The sequence below is a fragment of the Synchiropus splendidus genome, chromosome 6, assembly GCF_027744825.2.
Source record: "Synchiropus splendidus isolate RoL2022-P1 chromosome 6, RoL_Sspl_1.0, whole genome shotgun sequence".
In the NCBI taxonomy this organism is placed as follows: domain Eukaryota; kingdom Metazoa; phylum Chordata; class Actinopteri; order Syngnathiformes; family Callionymidae; genus Synchiropus; species Synchiropus splendidus.
Genome location: NC_071339.1, coordinates 23,168,921 through 23,194,622, shown reverse-complemented (window position 1 = coordinate 23,194,622; position 25,702 = coordinate 23,168,921). Strand labels below are relative to the sequence as shown.

Sequence of the window (25,702 nt, the reverse complement as noted above, 5' to 3'; positions counted from 1 at the left end):
TCATTTTTTCACATTTTGTCTTACTTTTTATTTTTATTTATTTTCCCTCATTCACTGTCACTCTACACACCTGTTTGTTGAGTGACAGTGACTAGCACTTTTTTTCATGTTCTCACCTGCAGCTATAGCAATTGCTGCGTGTGTCTGTGTGTGGGCTACAGGCTCGTGTGTTCCCTAACCGTGTGTGATGACGGCTGCTGACATGAAGTAGAGGGGCCATCTGGACGGGGCCTATGGGACTCTCTCGGCCACACTGAGCAGCCGGGGACATCGACAGGTAGTCTGTCTCACATCTCCAGCTCATCTTAGATGCAACAAAGGCAGATAATGAGCTGAAGACAGCTGGATGCTTTGGAAGGATGCTGCCACTGGAGCAAACCTCTGGCTCTGACTTTGGTAGCAAACACACACAATGCTTTTTTAAAAGCTGATCTTTGAAGCAGTGGTGCTGCAGCAAAAGTGTTCAAACATTCACCCTCCTCTGTCTCCACCATGCTTTTCCACTCTCCGCCTATAGATGGCAGTGGTTAAGTACAGACTCGCGAAGCAGATTCAGCAATGCGCTGGTGGATTTTAAAGTATTTCACTAGTTTTCCAGCGTGGAAAGATCATTGATGAAGGTTCCATCTAAAAATTACAATACCAACCGTACTGTCAGAGCTTCAGCACATTTGGGTCTCAAAAAAATCTGTTTTAATTAATGATAGTCACCATAGTTAATTGTTTGTTAAAGAAAATTCATTAAATCTGATTATCGAATGCTTCATTTCTGTTGTCTCTCTTTTTCAACACTTATTTTCACTTAGAACTTATATTATATAGCATGCCACCTTTCCTTTTTTGTCTGTGAAATATTTTTCCCCCGATAACAGATTTTATCTAGCTTGAGCAATAACTCATTCTTCTTCCTCTTCTTCTTCTTCTTCTTATTAGCAGTAGTAGTACAAACTTACTTTTTCCCCTTCCATTAACTGGGTGGTTTGGATCCTAGCCCCAATGTTTGGGGCTGAGGGCTTGGAACACTCTGGAAAGGACGACAATCCATCACCTCCAATATATACACAATATACACAGACAGTGTTTTCTGTTTTTCAACTTTTCCATACAGCAACAAAAACATGTAAATCCTCCAAATCGTTCAAATTCAAATCACATATGAGAATAGAAACGTGTGCAATGACAGCACTAGATGTTTCACGTATTTCACACACTGTACCTTTAAGAGCGTAAATGAACATTATTTTTCCTCAGTAATTTACCGATATGTACAACAAGTGAAAGACCAGAGCACACATGTGGCACTACGAGCCAATCTCTGACTCACAATTTCATCGATTCATTCACAAAACTCTGGATTTTAATGCGTGATTCCACCGACGGCAGAATATCTGACAATGTTCTGTACAAGTGCCAAACAATGACGCGCCGGGGGTTTGTGTCTGCAAGCGCGCACTGTACGTGATGTGCACATGAACTGATGTGACTTCACACACACACAGAGGGAGAGAGAGGGAGGGGGAGAGAGAGAGAGAGAGACGGGAGGGTCTCCATCCGAGCGGCTGACAGAGTCGCACACTGCTGCCCGGATGACTCTACAAGCTGAATCAATTGAGCGGCAGTTTGCCTGACTAACGTCCACGCTGACCGACGAGGACACTCGGAGACCGGCTCGGGAACTAAACTGCTGAACCGGATCCACTCATGAATGAGACTCCGCTTCTTTCAAGGTGAGCGGTCTCTCCATCCTCCGGCAGCAGGGAGGGAAAGTTGGGGAGGCAGAGGCGCGCGGTCAGCTGTGGGTCCAACGGAACCGGAGGAGGGAAACTGGTTCGGAAGGGTGACGATAGTTGGACAGGACGGGTCTGCTCAGAGCCTTTGAGATCATATCCGTGCAGTAAAAAGCGGATGTTTCTGGATCAACAACTGGCAAAAGATGATCGAGAAAAAGAATTCGAGAACAAATAGCGATGTTCTGCAGGATTGCGTGTTTTAGATAAAAGAAGCGGAGATGATTAAAGATTCAGTTCACAGCATTGCATTTAGTTTTGGACGTTCAATTATGATCGGGTCAGTGAACGCACCACAGATGCATGCCCACTGCTTTCCTTGAACCTAACATGCCCAAGACGGTGAACAGGACAGGGCTAATATTGAATTTAAGATTAATCATTCATGGATGATTAAAATTATTCATGAACGAAATACACACTTGTACACATGTATCCGCTTTAGGAAGAATCAGTTACAGGCTAATATGAGAAATGTACAAACTTGTTTTTTTTCATTTGGCAATGTAAGGCGCTTCAGTTAAGGCAAGGTTGCTGAACTCAAACTTAATAGGCTCAACAAAATGCATATGGTTTGTTGATCCTCAAACAGGAAATAAAAGCGGAAACAGGATGTGATATCTGTCAGATGGGGGCTAAGCTGAGGATTTTTGTGCCAAAATAGCCTCCATTTTTCCATGAATTCCTTCCAGTTGCATCAATTGTTCATTCGTAGAAAGTTTTCAGACCAATTCAAGGACCCCAAATACCAGTCTTTTGAGTGGCAAAGATTGAACTCTAATCAAATTCATTTTGAGGCAACTATATGTATATAAAGCTCTTGTGCATAAAATGACAAGGTGGGCCAGATTTGGCCCCTGTACCTTGAGTTTAACTCATGTGAGTTAAGGGTATGATAAACCTGAAATATGTGTATCAATTAAAGACGCTTTCTTGAATATTTAATAAATTAACATTTATATATATATATAAATCTATACATATCAATAAAAGCATGGATATTGACAAAGTTTTTATGCTGACCAAAGCTGAGTTAATTATCCAGCAGCTAGTTGAAGCAGCTCTGAAAAACGGATTAAGATATGGACGTACTTGCGAATGATGACTCTCTGGTGCTCACGTTGCACGTTCCTGCTGGTTCCCCTTTTCTACTCACTGAACAAGTTACTCAGCCTCCATGAGCCCATAACATTTGGTAAAGACTAGACAGTCACTTAATGTCCTGAACATCAAGCTCTGAGGCACCTCCTGAAAGTCACGTGAATTGTGACTCCTCTCTGACTCTGGAACATCCTGGCTCCAGTCAGTAGTGGCAGAGGGACTATGATGATGTGATTCCCCCGAGTTACAAATGAGATGATCAGTTTCGTCATCGGAAGAAAGTGGAAACTGAGTGAATGATTTTCAATTCTTTAAACACAGAAGAAGGTCCACGCCACAGTAGGTTTTCTGGCAGCGAGACAGAGAGGTGAATTTGGGCGGCAGCGACCGTCTCCCTGGACGCTCCAGCAAAAACTCCGTCCAGCAACAAAAGGGCTCAGATTGATTGACAACAGCAGTTTGAGAAGATTCTGGATTATTCCCAGATCCGGGGTCACCGGGAGAATACCAGAGTGAAGTATTTAGCCCGGAGATAGTCAGACTTTGTGGTGCAGCCTTGGCAGCGGAGCAGAGTAGCCGCTGGGATGTTGATAAAGCCGAGAACCGAGGCTGAGAGTGAGACAGCACACACAGCTGTCGCCGTGCCAACCTAAACAATGCTGCTGACCATCTTTGTTCGGCTCCGTCTGCGAGAGCAGCGGGTGCAGCTGCTGGTGGAAGGAGGGTGAGGACTGGTTTGGAGTCTTTGACTTTCACCTCTTATGATAACCAGCTGAACCCTCCTTCTCTCTCCGGCCTGGCTTATCTGGACGGCCAGTTGGACCGGCTTTTATTCTGCTGGCCCCTCCAGAGTGTGTAAAGCCTTTCACACAGACGAGAGAGGGAGTGAGGGAAATTGGCTCCTCTCTTGGCACGTTCACGCCGGTCATCTCCTTGTTATCAGTTCTCTGCTAATTTTAGTTCTGAAATGAGACTTCAACTGCAGTTTTTCTTCGGGTAGTCACAGGATTCATGTCTGTTATGTAACCACACAGTGGGGGTGAACACTGTAGATGATTTTTCAGGCTTTGCTGAAAAGTAACTTCATGTCATCAAACTGGTGTCCTAGAAATGACAAGACAGTTTACCTCACCATACCCTAAAAAAATGACCAAAATTTGAAATCTCAATTCATCGCACTAAAGCCGCGTTAACTTGCGATTAATTAATCACACATTCTCTATCTCTAATCGCGAGTTAACTCAGCTTTAGTGAGATTAATTGACATTAGAAATTTCAATCTACAGACATCCATACATCCTTCATAACATTATTACACTGGCGATTCAACCCTTAATTCACTACCTAGTCATTCCCAAACATATGTTGGAAGCCTGCCCCCAGAGTTTATACATATAATACCCTGCATATAATATTGATGATCACAATGAGATCACATGGAGAGGTGCTAATTTTACATAGTAATCACTTCCGAGTATTTATATATTGGAGTTTGTCATCATAAATACAAGCTCAACCATGAAAAAACAACTATAATCCAATCTTTTGTAAGCAAACAGCTATACCAAATGTGGGATGCTTCAATTATGCGCAAAATATTACTTGACGATTCTGTGTTTCAACAGATGGTGGTGAGCCCAAACTTTTTTTTTTCCATGTTCTGCTTCATTTGTTTTCATTGTCCCCCTCAAACTTGTTTACTGCCCCTTTCAAAACACTTTGTGAGCAGTGTGAATTGAAGCATAGGTAACTCCAAGAATGAGTCGGCGTCGGCACAAATGTGGAAAATGCGGAAAGATGGAATGTGGCACTTCCAGGTATTGACTGACTGATCTGATGGTCTACTGTACGGCGGGCCAAATCGGCTTCTGGATTATGTTTCAGCAGAACACGAGACTTGACTTCGGCTGTTGGACGGCTGCTATGATACTGTATCTTGTTCGGTGTTTAGGCTGATAAAGGAATTGGTTGTCGACAGGAATCTATTCAATGAAATGTTTATCTTGAACATAGCAGATGAGCAGTCTCGGTCGGCACAACCACCTTCTTCCTCTACACACCTTAACGTTTGGGCTAAGCTGACCGTAGTGAAAACATTAGTAGAAAACCTCCCAAAACCTGCCCTAAAATCTGTCGTCACTGCTTAACTACAGCAGTAAGATGCTGAAATATTCACTCAGTGTTCTTAATCTTGGCACATGTGGTTAAGCTGCAGTTGCTTCTGTAAAAATAAAGTGGCTGATAAACTCAAAATGCCGGGATCCTCTTTAGTAAAATAAGATGACGAGCATGCTTTGTCTCATGCTGCAGACTCCAAAATTGGGGCACACTTGTGTCATCACTACACAAAGCATCTTGTAGTGTCTGGGCATTATAGACACTCTAACAACAGAAGATTTCCGCTTGAAAGATCTTGAGAAATTTCTTTTGTCTGGACGGAACGGCAGAGTGATGTAATGAACAACTGAAAAAAAAGCATGTCGTTGCGGATACTTCTGATGGGCCCTATGAATGAAGAGGACATCATTTGTGTGACATAATCCCAAAGTTCTGTTGGTGGTCTCAACTTTGAGCTGAGTCGTTACTAATTTACATTTGGGTCAAACTGAAGGAGATAAGGAGAACAATCATTCTCTATGTAGAGTAATAGTGGGGCTACTACAGAGTATATGGCAGGGATTGATTCTAATCATCACAAAATACTTTGTACGTTTGAATACCTTACATCATATCATGATTAATTAAATAAAAAACGAATTAAATTACTATTATGATTGTTGTTGTTACAATTGATTTTCTGAAGCTACGTGTTCACTTCTTGACAAAGCTAGTGGTATAGAAAGTTATTCAGTTGGTGAGGAAAAAAATATACATAATAAGGGCTGTCAATGAAAAATGATGCGTGTTGGATTTAACAGTGAAAAATTGTTCAACGTCAGCAGTCTCAGATCATAAACTTTTTGAACACTGAACTGCGTTGATACAGTTTGCATTGAATGTAATTTATTTTTCAAAAGACAAAAATAAAACAAAATTTTTTTACAGTGTAGTCAGAAAATAAAATATAAATCGAAAACCAAAATGTGTCTTAAAATAAAGGAATATTAATAAATATGTTACATAGATCATGAGGTCGTGGTAAAAAAAAAAAAAAAAAAAAAAAAATATATATATATATATATATAAACAAGAATATATATAATATATATATATATATATAAAATATATAAGTATATATTTAATTCTCATTTTTCATCATGAAAATCAAGTATATATTTGGACATGAGATGCTGCTAAAGTTGCCACTGCTAAGCACATTCCTCTAGTCAAGTTCATCCACCTTTCCTGTATTTTCGTATAGAAGCTTCGACAGTGCCATGGAAACTGCATCACTTTGCGCTCCTCTGACCTGCAGGTGATGCGGGATCAGTGTAGGTGAGGTAATTGAGAACATCTGTCTCTGTCATTTCCCACCAGGAGTTGTGAGTTAAGAGTAATTCTAGACCGTTTCAGTGATTAATGAAGGCGACTGCATGACTCAGAAATATATAAAAGAAGTTGTGATGAGAGGAGCAAAAAAAGCGAGAATGGGATTTCCAGCGGTTCAATGTGCGACATTGATTTAAGACTAATGTGAATATCAGGGATGTGGGTCAGGGCCAACGACGCACATTCACTGCATTAGCAGGCCCACATCAGGAGAATTAGTGTGTGTAACACAATTACACGGTGTGTGAGTGCACAGTAGCGACTACCCATAGATGGAGAAGCCCCCCACCCTTTTCCACCTCTGCCCTTCCCCCAACAACCACCCCACTGCCCACAGAGACGCTGATTAAATACGACTGCTCAGATGCTACAGCCCGAGGAGGAAGAAGAAGGAGTACCTCCAGTCTGCTTGTGTGCGCGCCGAAACACTCCTGCATGTGTGTGTGTGTGTCGTCATACACATCTCATAATATATTGGCGTGTCTCTGCATAGCGCCGTGCACTCGGAAGAGCGCAGGGATCAATCTTCCAGCAGCCTGCTGCTGGATATACAGATAAAGGTGGTTAAAACGGGAGCCAGGGGTGGAAACAGATAAGTAGCTGGGGAGAGAAAGGCTAATAAAGAACAGAGAAGACAGACAGAGACACAGAGAGGTGGCTGGAAAATGGAAAAAAAGTGGAAAGCTCACCTGCCAGATGGAAGCCAGGCTGCTCAGTATGCAGAGACGACAGCTAGACAATATGGTGCATTGCTGCCAGATTGTCACACGTTGTTACCAACACTGTAATAACTTTGTTTTTCCCTCTGGTGCCGGTGTGCAAGGTGCGCACTCGGAGTAGATAGTGAGGAAGGCTTGAGGTGAGGCTGGTGACTGGAGTTGAATAAAGGTCAGGTCCTTCGGAGTTAAAGCAACATTTGAAGGTCTGGGTACGTTCGCACATTGCAGGGTTGATGATTTCATGCTTTTATTGTTGCCCCAGTTGCGAACTTACCTAGCATTGCTATTGGAACTTAGGTGACCTGAGCTCAAGATGGCAGACTTCTGGATCAAAGTGGGACTCAAAAGTCCACTTGACAACTGTCGATATGAGTGAGAGCAATGCAATGCCACACATATTGGTCAATGAGTTGCTGCTTTCATTCGTTTCTAGCAACACGCTTTAGAAGACAATTGCTGTAGTTAAGACTTAAGAGACATGGACGGGAATCTCAGAATCGCAGTTGCTAGCATTGACAACTCACAGAGTCGCCTTTGAAGGACCTGATGAACCCGGAGACAACATACTACCACAGCAGATCAGTTCTGATTGTACTTCTACCACGACTTCTCCTTGGATGATGGGGAAGTCGTTTTGTGCGTTTGGTGTGTAGGTAGCTTTTTGCACGCTCCCCTCAAAACTAGGTTGTTATCACTTCACCAGATGGCTTTAATTAAACCCAGTCAACGGTCAGAGCGACTCTACACCATACTGCACGATGGCTCACTGTAAACCCGAGTAACAGCAGTCAGTAAGGTGTAGACCATTTCCGTCCTTTGGAGTTTATCGTTCCCTGATCACCATGAGTCAGCGCTTCCTGAAGTTTGACGTTCATCTGCGGATCATTGCTTAGCTGCCCTGCTGCAGGCTGCTGAAATGTTTCTTTTTCAGTCAGTATACTTGGTAGCACTCATCAATCCACGTCAGGATCGGAGCAGAGCTGCTGCTTTTGAGGGTAACGTGCTAGTTCAGACACCTTCCGAGGTTTTTCTGGGCTTTTCGGAGCAGATAGCCAGACAACCTAATCATGCTGAATGACTTCCATGAAACAGCTGTTCATTCACAGAAAGAAAACAAGGTGTTTATGTTTCATGTTTACATCAAAGGAGAAGAAACTGTGCTGCTTCTTACAATGCGGTGTCTCAGGTCTGTGACCCCTTCAAGTCAGCAAGCAGGGCAACTACTTTTTAGCCACGATCAAAAGAGACAATCAAGTTTCCTTTTATAACAAACTTAATTCTCTGATGGACTGAAAACTAAACACTGTGTGAGCCTGAAGCTCTGGATCAGCTCCAAAACAGAACGGGTCCCTTTTGTGTTGAAATAAGACTGAAAAAAAAAAAAAAATCACATCTGAGGGAGTGTGATGAGTCGAGATTTGAAACAAATGTGTGTACATGTGTGTGTGTGTTTTACTTCTTGCTAAAGATATGAGGAAGAAATGTGCTTATGGCGAAGTTGAAACTTGTGCTTTTGATATTCCTGGATTGGATCGTTGTTATTGTGTGCACACTGAGAAAAGCAACAGACATTTTTTTGACTTCACAATAACATAAAATGATCTGCAAATAGATGTACCTAATTCCTTCTAACTTTTTTATTATTTTATTTTTTGAGAGATTTTAGCCATGATTTCTTTAAAATATTATTCACATCAATATACTATCAATTTTTGTTTTTCACATGTTTTACCCACTTATGGCTGTCATTTTTAAATACAACGTTCTTATAAATACTTAACCTAATGCTACATTTTAAATAAAAATATTGCTACTACCACTGTAAAACCACAGACCGGTGCTATATTTTTAATGTCAACCAGATACTATGAATAATGAAAATAATAATAATTAAAATATCTGTGCTGTTACTCGTTGCATACATGATAGATTGAAGGCCAGTGAGAGCTGTTGCAAATTTTTAATTTCTCCCCCGAGTTCCACAAAAACACAAGGATTTATACATCAGCTGAGGAGTATTGAGTTTCTGACAACAGAAGCTGCATATTTGATAGCAGGAAAACAAAGTACGGATGAGGAAACATCATTAAATTGTTCTGAATTCAAATGAGTTGTTCAAACAGCCAGCTCCAAAACAAACAGCTGCGACGCTCGAGCCGACAAAGAAATAAGGAAATCGTTTTACGGTGCAGCGATGTGTGTGGAGGATTAGCAGCAACATCTGCAGGAACGTTTTCCTCAGGTGACCGCCCGCCCCAAAGGCGTCACCATCCGCTTGTGCACCAGACAAACTTGAAAAGGGGGGGACCTTATTCAGTAGGCTGCAGGATTAAATGTTTATTTGAGACTTATCAGGGACACAGTGAGGGGAAAAAGATGATGTGTGGTGAGTATTTATATGGGCTGAGAAACTAGTGTCCACCAGAGGGCCCTTTGCTGCAGAATATGGCAAAGCAATGGCTATAGACCCAAGCAATAATTGAGTTATGTGACTGTGCATCAAGGAATGCAGAGGATGGGAAGAGGCTAGCAAAAGTCAACAAGTTGTTCAGCGAGGTCAGATAACCAGTGTTTCCTTAAATGCCAATCCATTTTACATCTCAAAGGGTTTTCACCGCTAATCTATCTTTTACTGTAAGTGGACTTTATTTGCTCACTTGGTTAACTATTTTGAACTGTTACTCGTTGTGAAGACAAAATATGTGTTTATAATATATGTTAGTATGTTGACATGGAAATTGCCTTTTGTATCCCATACAGATGACAAAGACAGCCTTCAGCGCTGCATGTTAATGCATTGGCAGCAAGACATGCAAAAAAAAAACGGGGTTGGGGTTCGGTAAACCGTGAGATGGCGCTCCATTCACCCCATGTGTAATGTCCGTCAAACTACCGTGTGTTTCAGTCACGGTGACTTTTGGGACCGTCACTAAGGAGGACTGCCACTGGGGGTACTGAATAGCAGCTCCCCGCACTCCACAATGCGTGATCTTCACCCCCACCTGGAATGCTATGTGGAAGTAAAACATGTTTTCTTTCTCTCTCCGCACCTCACGTTCCCCCTGCACGTGATGCTCCATGCCCCCCCATGCAACCTGAGTACAACAATCCCCTCCCCAACCTGGAACTCTACATGGGAAGGAAAACGTTCTTTTAGTCTATTGAAACGCCAATGCGTATGCTTCAACACGCAACACTAGGTTGCCTATGTCGTCAATATATTACACCATGGGAGTGAGGATGAGTTGTACGCACAGTTGGGCTGCAACAAATGGTCAACCAAAGTCAGTTGTGTAGACCAGTCATGACGTCATTGCACCCTTTCCCGCACTTGCTCACGTTAGCAGAATGCGCAGTAGGAGGAGAAATGATTGTGGTTCCGGGACCACCGTCACCAAAAATGTCAAATGTATGGGAACATTTCATAAAGGACAGATGAAAGAGTAGAGTGTGATGCAACATTTGTCGAATGTATTTCAGCAATTGAAATGTATAGTTTCAAAACAACATTTATTGCAATTTCCATACATTTCCATTACTTTTTCTAATTACTATTCACAGTACTATAGTGTGTTCATCAACCTGCCAACAAGTCGACTAATTGTTCAGATAGTCGTGACTCCCTTAAACGTGCTAAAGGCTGCTACACACAGGGACGATGCTTAATGTCAGTGGTGGATGGATGAAAGCAATTGAAACCAACAGCAAAACCTTACCTTTAACCATTACCTTTCAGTGGTGTCTGGGTGTTTGGTGTTATCTTGTCGCGCTAAGCAGCAGTTGTTCTTATTTATATAAGCTTTTCACTCTGGCTGCTTCTTTGTGAGATGACTATCAGAAGATCTTTAAGAAAACATAATTAGAAGGCAGAGATAGCCTCACCAAGACCATCTGAAACTTTGTCCTCACAGAGTTGAATAGCAACTTCTCTAGGGGCGGGGATTTTCAGAATAAAGCCCAAATAGTAAGAAGAGCTTTTCTGCCGACTTTAAGAGTCTGAATACTTCAGAAGTTTGAATATGTAGAGATTAGCGCTCTCAGAGGGACGTCTTTATTATTTCCAGCGTTTTATCTGCAATCCCTCCGAGCTGGAGTCCGACGGAAATGTTTTTACCGCCTTTATCTGTTTTCAGCACCTGATTACTCTTCCATTTAGACTTGTTGTTTTGCCACATTTAGAAACAATTGGGATTTTAGTTTGGAAGATCCAGAGACTGGGGATAAAGTTTGGGAGTCAATTTGGGAAAAGTTTGGCTGACCATCCAGACCGGCGGAGATAATCTGGCCAGATGCTCTTATTTGTTCAGCTCCTCTGTGAGTCGTTTTATTTGCAGAACAGATTAAATGTTAAATGGGGTTTTAAACAAAGAGAACTGCAGTCACTTCACAGATTTGTTTAAGCTAATGAAATCCATTTTTGATGCGGAATTTATACATTCGCACTTTTGTGGAAAAAAAAAAATTATAATATTTTTGGTCACACTTTAGAGTGGGGAACATTTATTACCCTAAATAAATGTATTTGTATTTGTATTCGAGACGTAATAGCCTGTAATGAACCTTGATTCGTCTCTTGATTGACTAGATTTTATCCTGGAATAAACACCTTATAGAGGGAAAAAATTGTTCCCTGTAAACAACACCATAATTACCCAAAAAAATAAAGTCAATATTTCCATAACCCCTCCCCCCATAAAAAGAAAAGTGGCAGAGATATGTTGAAGTCATTTCGCATTTCGTATTTACAGAGTTGTCAGAACTGCCTCCTGATCTCAGTTTTCCATCACTGCTGTTTCCCCCGGCTCACAGTTATTTGTCAGCAGAGGAAGTAGCAGCTGCGTCTTTTTTGCATTGTAATTTCTTTGATCATAATTATTCGTGCCAGATATCGCCCAGCTCGGCATCGCCCGTCCTGTGAAACCATATGGGCAGAGAACGTGTCAGAGTTCCCAGAAACATCGTCTGTGGGCCGGTGTGAGATTAAGACATATGTGCTTTACAGCTTCACAAGGATACTCTGTAGCACAGCATTTGATTACTTTTCTCCCATCTGAAAGCAAATGCCGGATAATGTATTCTTTTTCTGAGCCCTTTGTGATTTATGCAAAAGCAATGTAGCCCAGCATCTATAACACAATCAGCCTGGGTGAAATTCAGATTTGTTTCATACAAGTCAGAAAGCAGAGAAACACAGCAGCAAATCTAATTTCAGGCTGGCAAGAGACCTGGAGTCATGGCTGGTGTTTGCGCTGGCTGATAAACGATTTCCAGAATTTTATGAGATGATTTGAGTTTTATTATTTGGTCATTTCTTTTACAACTTTGAGGCAGTTGGCGGGTGAGTGGGTTTGCTTTTCTGCCGTAATGTCTTCGGAACCTTTCAGATGTACATAGATCTGGACATACAATATAACCCCACTTATGTGTGTGGTTATGTGGGAGAGCAATCAGTTTCTGTTGAGTGTGTGACAATTAACACATGCATAGTTTTTGACTCATTTAGCGAACCCTGGTGCAGCCTTGGTTTTGAGTCTCAAAGTCGGAAGGTCAAACTGGCAAAGCGTAGCCCGGGGGCCACATGCATTCTGATGCCTGTATTAATGTGGCCCTCATGAAGAGTGAAGCTATAATGAATGATCATGAAGAAATATTTGTAGATGGCTGGAAGTTCATGCTACAATAATTTATTTACATGTATATGAAATCAGGAAATAATGTTCCCATCTGATAAGGCTTGGTTTTATTCGTTCCTTGTTTGTTTGTTTTTTACTGACCCTCACACCAGTCACAGTACATTCTGTGGTAGCAATGTATCTCCCTTCAGTTATTTAGTTAGTATACGGGTTGACATCGAAGTCCACAAGGGGGCAGACAGTGGCTCTCCACAGGGAACATGTCAGGATACACTCTAGTGGACACCGATGTCAGTGCGCTGATGACATCTATGACAAACTCAACATACGTTTTGCAGGGAGTCTGTGAATGCTGGTGACTTGCCAGCTCGACTGACTTGACTGAGGTTGAGACGGAGTGATTCATGAAATCCCTCATTGAATTCTTTGTGCCTCAGTAAAACTGTTGAAAACTTGGCCAACAAAGGTCTCTGCAATTCAACACCCGGTTATTAGAACAGAATGGGCCGGTAACTGAAAAATGATTAAACAAAACAAAAACAGACCATGTCCAATGTAAGCAACCGTTTCTCACTTTGGCTCTCCCTCCTCTCTGGTCACTGACTGGTTTCATCCCACTAGTTAAGCAAATGTTAAGAAGCAGCTTGCGGAGAATCATTTTAAAGCCACAGTGAAAGATATTGTTTCGTCTGGCAGGCGTGCCAGAGACTCTTTTGAATAAACAACTATTTGAGACTCCTCTGCATTCTTCCCTGACTGTGCTCTTTCATTGGGTCGGGCCGAACAGTCCGAAGATCACTGGGACCGCTCGGAGGGAGTTCTCTGTTCGCCCCTTTGTTTCGTCTTCTTGCACTTAAGCGACATTAGAGATGAGGAGCGGCTGATGCAGAGTCTCACACACTCACGCTGTGTGGCTGCCGAAGAAAAGGCTGCCTGCTCTGTCTTCTTCTGCGGTCACTGAATAATAGAAGACCCTGGATTGCAGTCGGTCTGTATGGGTTTTCATCACAGCGCTGGAGGTCACTTTGACTTTCCTTTCTACGCTCATCATCTATGCAACACAGTGAGAGAAGCTGCTCTGGTCACTGCTAACCAGCGAGGAGCAGCAACAATAATTTTTTTCCATGAGAAGAGACGGTGAGGAGGGAGGGGAAATACAAAGGTGAAGCATGCTAGCTCATGAATAAACCCCTCCCAAAGTCATCAAAGGGAGGCCGTGTTGGTCGGCTACTGTGGCTTAAAAACAGCCAGTAAAAGGGCTATTTTGGAGAAGAACATTGTGTTAAATGAAACACAAAACATTGGACAGAGGCAATGTCCAATAACAGTTGTTCATCTTCTGTCCATTTCAGCTGAGAGCGAGCATGTATCCACTACCTTGACATTAAAATACTCTTCCAACCACTAACCATCCATGTGAGGGACCTATGTGTGACATAGTATATTTTGTTGTGCAATTGTAACACTAATGTAGACGGTAAAGAACGTAGTTGCTGCTGAAAAGTAAAATTGGGAATAAGGTTGCTTTACAATAAATATAGGCTCCTTTAAAGCGACGTCGTTTGCTACAATAAATGGTTGAGATTAAATAGTATGACTATATAAAGTTCACATCATGGCCTAGACAACTGAATTAAGAGCCAACTGGAGCAGGCAAAGCTAAGCTAAATTAAAAATGATAAACAAAGCAAAAGTGAAAGATCAGCAACTTTTTGTTGTTTTGTATTTGAGCTAAACCTGTGCCACCAGTTTCTTGCCACTTAAAAAATGGACACAGTTAATTAAAATGTCGGTGGAGTGACTTTATTTCCAGACCTGATTGCATTTGAACAGAACACTGCAGCCCCCTTCCATGTGCGTTGTTCCGTTTATTCAGCAGCAGAGGTATCTAAGGCTTTCAGGCTCTCCTGCCGGCCACTAATCTTGATGGTGGGGTAGCTCTGGATGTCTGCCGGGAACAGTAAAATACCTCGGTGTCACTGCCACACGCTTTCCTCTTAATAAGAGCAGGATGCTGCGAGGGACCTGGGCACAGGCGAATGTGACGTAGGGGAGCAATTCAAACACATCACCAAAACACAGACGGCAGCGATACACGCCATTATCCCGGCCTCCATGCATTATATATGCAGATACAATGGCGTTTGTGAAATTGCAGTTAAAAGCAGCAGCTAAATGAAGGGCAACGCTGCCACGGGAAGATTTAGCTGTGCACGGCATTTTTGTCACTCCTGTCTGAACTGCCGTAAATCTCACTGTTTGGCTTGCTGGTTGAATTAAGTCAAGCTTTCAGGTTTCTGGCCGGAGGGGGGTTTAAATGCACAACATTTTTATACAACACTTTAACAAAAGGCTGGAAAGGCAATCGGACATTTTAATGATGCTCTACTCTCTAACTAGGAGAAACTAGGTTTACATGAACCAGTCAAATCAATAAATGCCTGATGTGAGTCTTTATTTAGATTGGAATACTGTGAAGGCTTAGTGAACGATGTGCAGACTATATTTTATGAAAATAACTTTCAACATAACCCACAAATCAGATTTTTCAGTGTACTGACCATGTTCTTATGCTGAAAATAGCCGACTCATAGCTCTATGCAGTCGTCAACTGTGTTGAGCAGAGTTGTGTTGCCTCTGTGAGGAGGGGTGGAGCTGTGGAGTCCTTCCAGTTCAACGGTAACTCATTGAACTACCAATAGAATGCTTTCCTAACAGCTAGTTGGCGAAAGTGACACGCAGCAGTCGTACCAATTGTTCAACTAGTACAACTAAAGAGGCACAGAGTCAACGCGTCAGAGCGAGTTCCTAAAATAATGAGAGGCACCGTTGGTTTTCAGCTTTAATATCATTGTAAAATATTCACACAACACCCACTTTAGATTGGTGTATGTGTGTGAGTTGCATATTTATTAGCAAAACAGCTTGCGGCCCTGTAATGCCATTTCTTTAACCCAACAAACCATATCCTCCAATCTTCTTGAGAGAACTGATGCCATAAACCTGACAGAACCTGAGTGAAGACGGTTCAAGACGAATCTACATAGCTGTAGATCAGCATAATTGAGAATCAAAAAATGGCTAATGTCATGTTTCTACAAAGACCCGAAGACCAACACAGCATTTAGTTATACTCACATCCTGCCTTTTTTTATTGTAAATAATGTTATTTGACTGTCTTTGTTTCATGGCTTGTGTTTGTCCGATCTGAACGTTGTCAAGCTTAACTGTCACATGCAGGCTTGACCTGCAATTTATCCACGAAGCGTAGTCTAAGAGAAATTTTAATTTCAAAGGTTCAATCTAAGCCAGACTAAGTCAATAACAATTCAGTTTTCTGGGCTATTCATTCATTATTCAACTCGCAAACTACATCTATAATTTGCAATATGCTCCATGTTAAATCCAAAAATTCAGATTCCGCAACAACAAACAGTTCCTACACATTTCAGTGGTAAAAAGTCAATATCTGCTGCAACACTGCTTCCAAATTCAACAATATACAGACACAACATGAAGAACTATTGATAATAAAAGATCAATAATACCATGCCCTCACTGGACACATGAAGGACATAGTGTTTTTAAGCAATGAACAATGAAGAAACAACCATCATGGTGAATGATTACAACTTGATTTATTTACATTTTGTATTCATGTTGCTAATCAAACATTAAGCGGCTGGTTTACATGGCTCGAAGGTTCCATGTTTCACCATCATATTATGTGTCCTTCCAAACAACTTGTTCACACTTGTTGTCGTCATCTCCTGTTTTTAAATTCTTTCTTTCATGTCTGGGCCGATAAAGGGTTTCTCCTGGATTGCTTGTGGCCCACCGGTTGCCATTTGAAAACACATTGGACCAGGAACATAAAAAGCATACTGTTTCAACTTAATTAAAATACTCTTCTTTGATAGAAAAAAAATGTCTCCAGGAAGTTTAATTTACATTGTTGTAGCGATCAAACGTGACCACAGGCCAGAGAATGTTCCATCAAAGAAAGTCTGTCCAGTGGGGGAATATCAAGTGTGAGCGTTCATGCTGAATATCACGTCTTCTGTGAGGGTCTCCTCTAGCCGTGGGCATCTGTACATAAAACGCACCACACTGATCAGAAAGATCCACCCCCCTGCCCCCCACTCCCCACGTCTGATTCAATATGACATTCATTTAAAAGTCGTGCTTCTTAAAGAGGACATTCCCCTGTCCTAATTCCCCGACTCATCATTGTAGGTACCAGTGACAACCCTGGTTCTGGTCTTCCGACTTCCATGTTTGACCCACTTCTGTCTCTGTAACATTGTAAACAGATCTACTAATTGCCTTCATTTATTCATTTGGAAGTCAAGTTCTGTTGCGGCTGGCGCCTTCCCAGCTCATTCATGTGTAATGTGTACAACGTGCGCCCTCCCCCATGACTTGTCCATGTGGATTTACAACAAAACTACCACATCAGGCCGCGTGGGTTAACAAACTCTATGTGTATACTTTAGGTCCAAGCAACAAGGCTAGCAGCAGTCAAGCCTCATTAGCACAACACCTCCAACCGTCCTTTTTAAACAATCGACCAACACAAAACAAGAGTGCACGTGTCCGCTTGGCGGATCATTAGGACGGTCGGGTCTATTTTACCTCCGACATGCCTCCCAGCCCCCCAGGGCCAAATACGGTTTTGTGCATCCAAACGAATCTAGGGCACAAAAAAAACGAGGTTTAACAACAGCAAATGTTTTTCATCACCTCAGATGTCCGTAGGGACGCCTATTGTTGACTAAGCGTCAGAGCTCACATGAATCCAATGACCTTTAGAAAGATCAGAGTCCAGTCTGAGGTTCTGATCCAACACAAATCTATAATCCCAGCTATCACTGCTGCGCGTTCTCTTCCACTATCACCAGCAGCACAGCATTATAAAGTGCGGGCTTCCACTGAACGTGGAGGCATCCACTGAATTACCACGGCGTACAACTCTGCCACAGAAAAGACCTAATTAAGTAGTTTATCACAACAGCTAATCATTTTATTTTACATTTCCATTAGTACAAGAGCTTCTGTTTTGCACCGCACATGAAAACAGACAGCAATTACAAACAATAAATCTCTCAGTGGGAGTCCACAGAAGCACATTAAGAGGAAGTCATTTGAAGCAAATAATAAATAGGAATGAAAACAATTGAATAAAGGAACAGAAATCATCTATGATCACTTAGAACAGAAGAACATAATGGAAATAGCAATTCATAGACACACAGCAGGATAATGACGAAGATATAAAGGGGTACTTTTAGTGATTCAGTAGCATTCGTACAGTAGTCAATAATGTTCTAGGAAACACCACCACTTTGATTTCCATTCATTTCCAACCCATCTTTTTGGATCTTTCTTGTTGGGTTCAATTCTATGGTCTTTGTTGAGTATTTTGACACCCAGGTTGCTTTCTACTTCCTACTATTCCCTTGTACTTTTATTTTTTGTATCTTGTATCTTACCATCCACTTATGCTACATACAAAAAAAAAACAGATATAAATATTTCACTTTCATGTAAATATTTTATTTACGTCAAATCTGCAGCCAAGCCTGCCAGCTACACCTCAAAGTTTGTTGCTCTTTTATTTATGGTATTTCTAAATGTCAGCATTTGACAGCGGGAACTGTAGGTGGTGTTTTGTGCACTTTATTTAGATGCATTTGGGATAAGTGAAACTGATCATCTCAAATCCAACCAGTATTTTCAGTTAACCTAGATTTTTCTGTGTTTATGCTGATGTTTTGAAAGAGCTTTTGTAAAAACGTCTCTCTTTCACTAATAGATCTAATCTAATGGATCTAAACTGACTTACGGAAAGTGAAGTTGATCATTTTTGGGTTCACACACATTTTTGAATACATCATGCATAATCTAATTTGACTATTTTGCAAGACAAATTAATGTTTGTTAAATTCATGCGGACAATTACGTGAGATGAAATGTAATTGACCCTGGCAAAATAACTTTACATTTAAGGAGCTTTCTCATTGAGACGCAAAACTTCTCATGAGCCTGGGCCCCACACTGACGGAGTGTCCCTTTCTCGGAAGATGAAATCAAATTGTGTTGATTTCCATTGTCCCTGGGCACAGAAAGTATGGTAACCATTAGTCGAAAAGTCACAGTGTAAATGCAACAAAATTCTATGTATTAGGGCTGCAACGATTAGTTGATGTCATACAAGTTAGCGCGAAGCTAACTTGTAAGAGGAGATTGATTCGTTTTGAATGATGTCCCACACGTCACATCTGCGCTATTGGAGAGATTTTTTTTTTTTACAGTGATGTAGTGAAGTGTCCTCGGTCTCTCTCCTCCTGATCAGATATTTTATATGGGATACATATGTGTATAGTGGTGATTTTAAATTCTTCTCAAGGAGCAATAAAGACCTCAGTTTTAAAGAACTGGAGCTCTCTGTCAACTGTTTCATGCTTCACAGGGCTAATACATGTTCTTGGAATGTGTGTCATTATTTTAATATACTTGTTGAATAATGTATGGTGTTGGAGTATCGCAGTGAGATGATTTAAGCAACTTTAGGTTAAACACAAATTCAAAAGAGGTCTAAACGAAGGTAATCGCGATTAGTCGTCTAATAAAAAAAATAATGAATAGATTAGTCGACAACGAAAATAATCATTAGGTGCAGCCCAACTATGTATGTTAGTGGGGTGTCTGCGCCTCGAATTTAAGTGAAGGTAAAACCTTCATGGCATTCACTTATAAGTGATGTCAATGCATCTCACCTTGGACAAACAGTGTCCTGTGTAATTCAAAACCATGAGGCAAAATTACTGACTAAATCTTTAATCACTGGGCGACTATCAAAAATAAAATAACGTTTTTGAAAAGAGGCAACATTTTTGTTCATTTTATTTTTGTTCTTTGTCAGCAAGTCTCTGGGGATGAGATCAGTGGAAATAAAAACGAGCATGTGCGCTGAGACAAAGAAGATTTTTGCCCGTGTTGATGACAGATGGGTCATAAAAGTGAAAAAAAAAAAAAAAAAGTCCCATGAAATGTGTGCCCTACGGGGCGCTCCAGCAGCAATGACAGCATTTCACCTCAATAGAAAGTGAAGACCCACGATGGATTTGGTTCCACTGATCTGGATCCAGGTCACGGGGTCATGTTTGTGGAGTGTAAGGGGCTGGCTTTGCCCTCCGCTGCTCTGTGATTGGTGCCTGCTGAGAGCTGCATCCCTAGAGGCCTGAGCGCACCACGTTAGTGCGTGTGTGAGCGTGTGAATGAGTCACGTCTGGGCTGGAGCGTGTCTGAGTGCCGAGGCGGAGTATTCAGCGGGGAGGACGACGCGGGGCGAAGAGCTGTCTCTATAATCCAGGGTAAACACTGAGCAGCATGACTGCATGCTTAAACGTGACCAAAGCCGGCACAGCCCAAATGGATGAAACGATGAGAATGCCGCTCGCTGCTTCCGAATCCCTCGCTCTTCTTCTATTTGTTGATTTCTCTGAGGGTTTGACTCGAAGACTCTCGGTACTGACTTAACCTCTGAGTGTCGCTGCCGGTCTGATGTTTAAGGTCACTCCGCATCCACACCTGTTTCCTCAAACATCATCTGCGCTGCTATTTGCCTTGGCATCTCCAAAGTCATGAATTAATTAAACTTCCGGAATGAAAAGGAATGAGGTCCCAACAGGATTACAATGCAAATTCCAATAAAGGTCTCCATCTGGTCATTGGGGCGTCTTTTGAATGAAATGAACCAAAGCTTCACGGTAATGTGGCATTTCATAAATATCTGTCACAGAGTTATTATTTTTTTCCCAAACGATGGCTTTTCTTGAAATTCACTGCAGGATTAAAGTTCATTTGTCACTTTGGTTTGGAGCTATCAAAATAATGTCTCATAATTTATTCATCAAATTAATGAGTGTGTAAAGGTTAATGGCCCGGGGCCAAATCTGCCGAGTCATTGAAAGTGGCCAGCAAGAGTGTGAAATACTTATGTTGGCTCAAAAGCATACCTGTGGAGTGTGAGACCCAATTTGTGTAGCTTGAAAAGCACTCACTAGTGTCAAGCAAGGGATGCAATGTATTGAGATCAGTGGTCTAAACCAGTGATTCTTAACCATAGGTCTGGGACCCACGGTTGGGCCGTGAGCGCCTCCTATAGGGCCGCTTAAAGTTTTTTTGTTTTACACCTTTGGGCCGTGAGGGCTGTGGGACGCCCAATGTAATACATTAGCCACGTATGGTGGCAGTTGTGTGCCACTGAATTAACTTGACAGCTGCAAATCTCTGATAGTTACCATCTATGGAGAAGTTCTTGAAACGAAAAAATGATAAAGAAAGTGATGCCGCTGCCCCTAACAGTAAACATTGTTCTTTGCATTTGCTGCATTTAAGCACCTTTTGAAACAGTTTTGAAAATAAACAAGACCATATTGTGGCAATACTTTCATTTACTTATATCTTCTTTGGAGTTTAAATCTTCTTTTTCTGAGACATGCTTTTATTATATTTATTTTATTCAGAATTTGACGATTATGACTTGTTGGACTTTTCGATGACAAATAACTATCTTTGGGATGATCACAAGGTTTCAGGTCATTTCACAAGTTTTTGGTTTGTTTACGTGTGAGTAGATTAAATATGGTTAATGATCTCAAATGAAATCAAGAGTAATGAATCAGTTCTATTCCTTGAATGGGCCCCAGCTTAAGAACCCCTGGTCTAAACCAAGCCTAAAACCGTGGTTCTTTGTCTTTGGTTCACTTGACATGTGGACTGCACTATTGCCCGTTTTGTTCATTGTTCTGGACAGTAAGTGATTGTGTTGTGTTTGTGTCCACGCTAGTCAGCCAGACAAACACTTCCACAGCCTTGTGACAGGGCTGCTGACTTTGGTGTGAGACTCAAGAAATTGACGCCTCACACATACTCACGCCACACTTGCCGTGTCTCACGCATTTGTAGCTGAGTGACTACATGTAAAAAATGACTCCACAACGTGACGAGACCGCGGCAGGCATCATATTGCAGCTTCCTTCCATGTATGTTTCCCTCAATGGATCTTAGAGACCAGAGAACGCTCCCACCCGCATAAAACGTCTCACGCATTACAACTGTGATACATCTACAGTACTGAGGCTGAGGTCAGGTGACCTGGAGGACTGGAAATTAGAATATTTGTAAATCCAAATGGACCAGTCCAAGAACAGTCGAGATGGGTGAATGGGGGGATGACTTAGTGTGACACCCCCGATCGTATGTGCTGATATGTCTACAGGTTAAACCAAAACACTTACTCTGTGTATCCCACACTGATAGATAAACTATAACAAACGCCTTTCCCGTGAAAACCACTGAGCATCTCAGCAGTGGATGTAGCCATGTGTTGTCGACAGCTACATGTCTGGAGAGAATACATCCGACTCAGTCCACTATCAAAGACTGCAAGCTATTAAAAACAAACACGGAAACAGCCTTGACCAAGACGCCTTACAAGAATGTTCCCTCTGTGATACATTTGTGATCTTTTTTTTCCTTGCAACCACTGAAGCATTTTCATCAAACTTTCCAAATACACATTCCTCAACTATTTTGCTAAGCTGTGACCGGGACCACATGCCTGATGAACTCCTCACTGCAATTCACTGTCTAATCTGACTTTTATCATCCAACATGAATGACTAGGAAGCATCACAATGAGAAATAAGAACAGAAAAGGTCACCTTAGACATTGTGTCATTTTGAAAAAATGTGTTTCGGACGGAGTACCAAGATGGGCGATATCCAGGGTGCTCCTGGTTGTACAAAAGTGGGGCAAGTCTCAACCCTCAACCCTGGCATCCCAGGAATTAGTGGTAAAGGATGGACCGACCTGGGACTCAGGCAAAACCCATTGCAGATAGGCGTCACTTTTGCTGGATAAAAAAATGAATGCAGGTCAGTCAGAGTAATCACACCAAACGTGGTGGTGCACGGTGCTGCTAACATATTCTTCTCTCTTATTTGCCTCTCAAGAGGATCTTTCAAGCCGGAAATCAGTCGTACTGTAGTAAAGTACATCTGGTAAATTTTCCAAATAAAGCACTATTTGTAGGCTCTGAATCACATTCTACCCTTAAAGATGCAGCATAACATCCGCAGAGCTGGCGACATAGGCTCAAGATCAGATGAGAGATGATCGCCTTACACCGACACCACAGACAACAAGGAAGTGATGATTACAAAGAAATAAAAGCAACAAATCTAAATACAAAACATTAAAAACATTGTAACAAGCCTATACAGATTTACAGACTCAACGGAATCACACACAAAAATGTCATTTTTTTCACAAACCTACTAAAAACAATAATACTGAGCACTGGAGGGACAACATTGCAGCTTTGGAAGCAGATAAATACAACAATACAATAGGCCAAGTGTTTAACATAAAATAAACCACCTTTATTCCCTTTTTAGTGAACAGTGAACAGATCAAACCCACAATGTAAATTTCAAATGTTGCCTTATAACCTGACAGATCACACCTCTTTTTATCGACTACATTCTAGGGAATGAGTATCTGGGTTCCAGGTGCACCATTAGCTGCTGATGGCGCACCTCCGGTCTTCAACAACAGAACTTGGCTGCTCAGCCAAAACAATAAAGTGCATTAGCATTAGTTTCGCCTGGGGTTCACGCCGGCAAGCTTAGCTTTTGTTCATTAGCCCCTTGATCAAGCTCAAATTTGGCGCAGTGATTTGAGACCGAGTGTCTTGTTTTAATGCTGCATCTAAGTCTGTTGGTGCGCGCATTACAAACTGAATTCATTTCCGTTGACCGTGAATTGTTGCAATCGCCATCGCTCATGTCTGCAGCTGCAGGTCTGCAGACGGGGCTGCAGCATCACAGCAGGTTGTGTGATTTTCCTGAGAAATGCCTGCTGTGTTGTAAAATTTTGTAATAACATTTCACATCACGAATACATATACATTGCATCATGATGATGTCATAAATGCACATATCGGCACCGATAAATTGGCTGGCCGTTCGATTGGCGCAGCCCAAGTTTTGACACACGCTACGAGCACACACAAAAAATAAATAAATAAGGAGATGCTGTCAAATAAAAAAACTTGTCACAGACATGTAACCTTTTACCAGAACATCGTAATTGCTGTGTAGCAATTCTCATATGATGTGGTGGGAGTCACTTGGCTTTTTATATAGACTCATCATCAGTGTTACTGTTGAGGCAGTCTGACCTGGTCAGACATCTGAGTAACTCCAATCCATTCTGTTTCGCGGAAACGTTTTGTCTGAGCCAAGTTTCAATATCTGTCCAAGTACCAACCAAATCTGTGCAAAAAGTTGATCGATGAATCCAGGGTTAGTGTCCAGATAACTTAAAGTTGAAGTGAGTTGTTGTTAAATTACCAAGCGCAACTTTACTGCAGCGATAAGCAAACAGCCTTTATGTTAACAGATGGAGTTGCCAGAAGGACTCCATTGAGATTTATTCTGACTCATACAGGCATTATACGTTCTGGCATGCGATATTTATACAAGGATGCGGTTATAAATGAGAGATTGTTATTAATCAAGGCTTCATGTTCATTCCCGCAGCATGCCAATAACTCAGGAGGGAACAGTTTAGACTGCACACCCTGTTCACACAACAGCAGCACACCTTCAATAACATTCAGTAAAGGTTTTCACATGAGACACGTCAGATATCTGCAGCAAATTTGGCTTAATTAAAGCACATGAAGGCTGTAAAAGGTTTATGACCAGAACAGGTTACTCAGAGGCCACTGCTTGCTTGTGTTAAAACAAAAAAAGACCTTCCAGCGATCAAATAAAAAGGCCACAAGCAAAAAGGACTCATCTGCTCACCAAGCAGATTTCAGTGATATTTCAATTTAGTGGACAAAATACTTCTCCAGAACAAAAGCGTCACTTCACAGTGGCAGGAATACAAAGAGGATGTATCTGTCAACTTCATTCAGAGTTTTAAAAATGGTGTATTTGAAAACAAACAGGCGACAAAGACAGGAATCTTATCACTTCCTAATTGCTGGATTTTAAATAAGATGACGACAGAAGAGAGGAACATGAATGTCGGCATGTTGCTACCATAATTATCTCTTAATTAACAGGCACAGAGGAATTCTATTTGATTTGTTCCCTCTTTGTAAATAAGACTCACTCCCTTTCCTTCCTAGATGCAGTCAATGTGGCATTGACGGCATTGTTTTTATGTCAGTATAATTATGACTATACTGAACTGGATGGGCCCACTGGGTGACCATGGACAAAGGTAGGGCACATCCTAGTCTGTGCCTGTGCTGTTGTCAGGATGTGATCATTGCCTTGTGGCTCAGCTTCTTACACTATAAATTTTTAAATGTGGCAGCAACACACAACAAATGAACCCACTTGAGTACATCCCAAATATGTTCTCCCAGAACTACATTTCATTGCTTTTGTTACCAACAGTCAGAGAACTAATGAAACCTTGTTGTTGGAGCCAAAATGACATATGCGGTGCTCAAGGCCGCCATGTGATTTCATGTGGCCCAGTGGAGCTTGAAATGTGTGATTGACTTTGAATACAATTGCAATTCAGATTGCAGAGTTTTGCTCCAGGGTTTAACAGGCTGCCTTGCCAACAAGAGATTATCAATGTCAACAATTAATCCCATAATATTCAAGAAGCGAATGGGTGATGTAGAAGGAAAGCTGCTCAGTGGTTGTTCATATTTTTGCTTCCTGTGGATTATATTGTTTTGTGTCATGAGGAACAGAGAAATAAAATGCAGTTTAGCCCCAGAAAGACAACAAATTGATTCAAAGGATAGACTAATGTGTTCACTTAGTTTCGTAGACTGAAAAAAATCGTAATGTTTGCTCCTTCATTCTTGTCCTGTGATCCCACGAACCACCACACTTGCAACTGACACCATGGCAGACTACGCTGTCTTTG

The 25,702-nt window shown here is 41.6% G+C and overlaps 1 protein-coding gene across 2 annotated transcripts in view; it reads left to right on the top strand.

Annotated features, from left to right (window-relative positions):
• The first annotated feature begins 1,550 nt into the window (after window positions 1-1,550).
• Window positions 1,551-25,702, top strand: part of LOC128761202 (plexin-A2-like) — a 119,680-nt gene continuing 95,528 nt past the window's right edge. For both annotated transcript variants that reach the window (XM_053869259.1, XM_053869260.1), the window contains exon 1: window positions 1,551-1,727. The gene's annotated coding sequence lies outside the window, so the exon portion shown is untranslated. The remainder of the gene's footprint in view (window positions 1,728-25,702) is intronic.